The sequence below is a fragment of the Crocuta crocuta genome, unplaced genomic scaffold, assembly GCF_008692635.1.
Source record: "Crocuta crocuta isolate KB4526 unplaced genomic scaffold, BGI_CrCroc_1.0 scaffold56, whole genome shotgun sequence".
In the NCBI taxonomy this organism is placed as follows: domain Eukaryota; kingdom Metazoa; phylum Chordata; class Mammalia; order Carnivora; family Hyaenidae; genus Crocuta; species Crocuta crocuta.
In genome coordinates this window covers 5,860,902-5,866,527 of record NW_027531334.1, presented here as the reverse complement: position 1 = coordinate 5,866,527, position 5,626 = coordinate 5,860,902, and positions in this window count along the sequence as shown.

Sequence of the window (5,626 nt, the reverse complement as noted above, 5' to 3'; positions counted from 1 at the left end):
TTCTTCTTTTTTCCAGTAAATGCATACTGATGACTTCTATATGTCAGATGTTGTTCTGAGTTCTTTATATAGCAGTAAATAAAACTAGTGAGGGAAGACCAAAAATAATCAAGTAAGTCAATACAAATAAAAGGTCAAGCAATATAAAAGTTTATGAAAAAACTAAAGTAGCGTGGATTGATAGAAAATGACTCTGGGTGGGTCTAAGAATGGGCTGCTGTAGTAAGTTATATATACTTTGGGACTGAATGTCAAGGGGACACATATTTGAAGATCTAAGAAAGATGACGTTAACTGAGTAACGTCAGGATGGAAATTAGACATCCTGACCCTTTACATCCTTAGGTTTATCACCTCCTCTATAACTGGAAGCTGCTTTTGTATTCTGTATTTCCCTCATTTTACTTATTCATTAATTTATTCACTAAACTGAAAATATTTATTGACACTTTACTGTCCACCCTTCTCATTTTTAGCTGTAAAGCATCTTTGAAAATGAAATTAATATATTAGCAATGAAGAACTGAACATTAAAATTTTAAAAAGTATCCTTATTATAGCACCTTAAAATGATGTATTTAGGTAAAAGTCTTACAACACATTTTAAGATCTGTATGTTGAGAACAAGAAAAAACTGATGTAAGAAATCAAAAAGAGATATGCCATATTCATGGACTGGAAGATTCAACTTGGTTCAAATCAAATTCTTCCTAATTTGATGTATAGAGCCAATACAATGACATTCAAAATCTCTGCAGTAGTTTTTATATGAAGTTAACAAGCTGATTCTAGAATATATATGGAAAGACAAAGATACCAGCATAGACAAAAATTTTGAGAAAGAAGAGCAATGTTTGAAGATACAAAAGATGCTCAACATTGTTATTAATTAGGGAAATACAAATTATAGCTACAATGAGATCTCACAATACATTTGTTAGAAGAGCAAAGATTAAAAACAAAACAACTGACAATAGTAAGTCTTGGTGAGGGTGTGAAACAACTCTGTAACATTGATGGTGAGAATATAAAATGATACAGCCAAATTTGAAAAACCATTTGGGGAGTTTGTTTGTTTGTTTGTTTTTGAGACAGACATTGTATGAGTGGTAGAGGGGCAGAGAGAGAGGGAGACACAGAATCTGAAACAGGCTCGAGGCTCTGAGCTTTCAGTACAGAACCCCATGTGGGGTTTGAACCCATGAACCTTGAGATCGTGACCTGAGCGGAAGTCAGACACTAAAGCGACTAAGCCACCCAGGCGTCCCATGGGGACATTTCTTATATAGTTTAACATACCCTTACTATATGATTCAGTAATGCCATTCCTGAGCACACATACAAAAACATATTTGTGAATGTTTATACCTGTTATTTTCATAGTTGCCCCAAACTGGAAACAATCCAAATGCTTTTTAATTGTATATGTCTGTCAAATTTGCAGGATCAATTTTCCCGTATGTAAATCATGCCTTACTTAAAGAAAAAAGAAAGAAAGAAAATAAAAATAAATTATAGAGATACTAACCCAGGGGTGTGTGTGTGTGTGTGTGTGTGTGTAATTTTTGTATCAATTTAGCATAGTAAGATTTGATGATCTTCTGCACAACTTCATTAAAGTTTTTATTGTTATTTATTTATTTCTGAAACCTAAGTCTGAAAGCCAGTGGTTTAGCACAGTGCATCTGAAAATGTAGTTTGTTTCTTTTTTTAAGTTTATTTATTTTGAGAGAGAACATGTGCATGAGTGTGCACATGAGCAGGGGAGGAGTAGTGAGAGAGGGAGAGAGAGAGAATCCCAAGCAGTCTTCATGCTCAGCACGGAGCCCAAAGGGGCTCCATTTCATGACTGTGAGATCATGACTTGAGTCGGAATTGAGAGTTGGACACTTAACCGACCGAGCCACTCAGGTGCCCCTCAAAATGTAGTTTCTAGACTAGCATCAGCATCCCCTGGAAAATGGATATAAATGCAAATTCTTCAGCTGAGTGAATCCCAAACTTTGGGGGTGGTGCTCAGCAATCTGAACAAGGCTGCCAGGCGATTCGGACACATGCTAATGTTTGAGAACCAACATCACTATGTCTTTATTTGGAATCACTATAGTATGGCTTTAGGAGTAAAAGAAAGTTATTTTTGAACTCTGAATTCTTCAATGTGTGAGGCATTTAATCTTATANGTCCTCTTTGGAGAAGTGTCTGTTCATGTCTTCTGCCCATTTCTTCACTGGATTATTTGTTTTTCAGGTGTGAAGTTTGGTGACTTCCTTATAATTCTTATAGGTTTTGATTTTTCTCACCTCTGCAATGGGGATCTTAATATCTACCTCCTAACACTGTTGTAATGTTTAAATAGAATAATGTCAGTAAAGTGCTTAGCAGAGTCCAATACATAGCAAAAGCTGAATGATGGGTAATTAGATTTAATGATTACCAGGTTTGTAGTCTTGAAAATTTTCTTTGTGTTTTGATGTATGCGCAATCAAATTCATCTTAGGCAAGCTTTTCAAACTGATATCTAGCTACTACCATTGTGTTTATTTAGGTAAGGGACTCCAAATTCCTAAATGGGCATTTTCCTTTTCCTTTGTGTTTTTCCATGTACTTTATACATTGTTCTTGCTTTTTCTTAAACCAAACATTATTTGAAGAGAGAGACTGCATCCGGTACTTTGGAGGCAGAATATGTTCCATTTTTCAGAAAGAATGTCTTTGTTTGCATATTTATATTTTAACAGTCATTGCTTGGACATTTGCAAAAATGGAATCAAAAATTAATTTAAATGAAAAATTAACTGATTAACCTAAGGCAGAATATTCAGTAGCAGATATGAACATCACGCTTTGTTCCCTTAATTCACAATCTATTTCCATCATCATGTTACAAGCTTAACATATAGTGTGCATATGTGAACGTGTGTGTGTGTGTGTGTGTGTGTGTGTGTGTGTTGAGGGGAAGAAAGTTGATTGAAAGAGAAAAATGAGAACACAGGGAAGAATGGATAAGCATGAAAGATGAACAGGTAATCTTTTAAAAAGTGCTATGTCTCAATTTGTAAAATAGAGGAAATTAATAATTTTGTGCCAGTTTATCAAGTTGGAACCACTGATTTCCAGGAAAAATGATTTTCTTTTTTCAGAATTAGAGTTGCGAGGTACTTGATGTTATCCTTCATTTTCTGTTTCCCGCAGCTGACAAGTGCTTGCTTAATTATTCATGTAGCTCAGTAACGCAACCACTTTTTCAAATAGGAGGGAGCTGCCAGGATATTTCTCCATGTCCCTTTCACTCAGTATTCTGGACATTTATTTTCTTTCCCTTCATTGGGAGAGTATTGAGAAGCACAAATTTATTTCTTTTTGAGCATGTTTACTTATGTATCTGATTAAGTTAAATTTGAAAATAAAAGTGGAATCTTTGCATTGATGACTTTAGATTCTATTTGGACTTTTTCCAGCTTGCATGGGAACTGCTATTATTCTCTAGCAGTAGCAGCAGCAGCAGCAGTAGTAGTAGTAGTAGTAGCAGCAGTAGTAGCAGTAGTAGTAGTAGTAGTAGCAGCAGCAGTAGTAGCAGTAGTAGTAGTAGTAGTAGTAATATTGGGGTCCTATCTGACATAGTATTCTCAAACAAAGTGTAAGGTCTTATTTAGAAGAGAATATATTTAAGGGGTGGTTGAATTTTCCTCCACACTGGGCAGATATAAAGAAGCAATGTCTTTTGCAGAAGGCTTAATACCACTTGGGCATTTGTTTTCTCCACTGTGAAGAAGGAACCTACTAAAAAAGGATGTTTCTCTGAACCTCCTGATCAATAATAGTTCGGCTAATTTGTCTGACGGATAAGTTTCTCATTTCTACTTCGCTCAGATTTGCAATCCTTTATCATCATTGAGGATCTTCCAGCTGTCTCAGGGCCAGTTTGGGGACACTTATTGTATACTCAAGAGTTTTTAAGAAAATGTATCCTTTTCTTCGGTGGTGTGGCAGCCAAGGAGGAGAGCTGCTCAGGTCTCTGAAGAGAGAGGTTGTTCAGTACAGAGTGCTGGGGGTTGACAGCTTTTCTCTGCAGTGCCTTTGGGATCATCCTGGGCTTCTCTTCTAGGTGAGGGCATCCCCTTTCCAAGGGGCTCACAGCCACTGAACCGAGCATGGCAGGGCCAGCACAGCCTGGCCCTTTCTACTCAGTAGGAGATGAGGCTCTTCTAAAGGGCAGTTTTTGCTTCAGAGGCCTCCACTCGGTTGGCTTACGCTGAGGCCCCTCTGTTTGATAGTCTGAGGCTCCCCAGCCCACCCTTGCTTTGTTTAATCTTTCCAAGGTTTCTTCATGCCCTTCATGATCCTTTTACTTCCACTCCTCCCCATCACCCCCTTCCCAGGCCATGACTGATTTGCTTTCAGTCATTATAGTTTATTTTGCATTTCTTAGATTCTATACAAATGGAATCGTAAAGTATGTACTATATTTTGCCTTTATATGATACAGTGTATGGACCAAAGGTCATATATTTGCCTGTGGATATCTATTGTCCCACCACTACTTGTTGAATAGATATTTTTCTCTACTAATTTGCCTTTATCCTTATGTTTATCTTTACACCAATATTACCTCTTGGTTACTGTTGCTGCTGTGTACTAAGTCTTGAAATCAAAATGAAATTTGTTCTCCCTTTACAAAGTTGTCTTGCCTGAGATGACTTTTTTAATTTTAATTTTTTATGTTTATTTATTTTTGAGAGAGAGAGAGAGAGCATGCACAAGCAGGGGAGGGGCAGAGAAAGAGGGAGACACAGAATCTGAAGCAGGCTCCACGCGCTAAGCTGTCAGCACCCAGCCTGACTCAGGACTTGAACTCATAACCTGTGAGATCATGACCTCACAGATCAGAGATCATGAGCAAAGCCGGAAGCTGAGCCACTCATTGTCTGAGAGGACTTTAAGGATAGGTGTACAGGAAGAATTTTTCTTACTTCATTATTTCTTGAAGAGAATTCTTTTAATTAAGATGTCACTTTTATAACAGACACCTAACCAGAGAAGCTATATGGATGGCAGATAAGCATACTAAAAGATGCTCTACATCAGATGTCATCAGGGAAATGCAAAGTACAAATGAGATACTACTATATAGCAGTTAGAATGGCCCAAACCCAGAATACCATGATGTGGAGCAACAGTAGTGCACATTTGTTGCTGGTAGGAATGAAAAATAGTACAACCACTTTGGAAGACAGTTTGGTGGGTTTTGTTTTTATAAAACTAAACCCTCTTTTTTCACATTTATAAATATTTATGTATGTCTATATGACAATTATATCTATACTTATAATTTGATATGGTTTAGCATATATAGCATCAGCTATAATAAACTATTAAGCAAACAATATAATCTTGTCATAAGATGCAGCAGTTATGTTCCTTGGTTATTTATACAAAGAAGTTATAAACTTATGTCCCCACAAAAACTTGCACATGGATGTTAATCATGGTTTTATTCATAATTGCTCAGACGTGCAAGCAGCCAGGTTGTCCTTCAGTAGGTGAATGGATAAATAAACTGTGGTACATCCAGACAGTGGAATATTATTCAGTACTAAAAAGAAAATAGCTATCAAGCCATGGAAA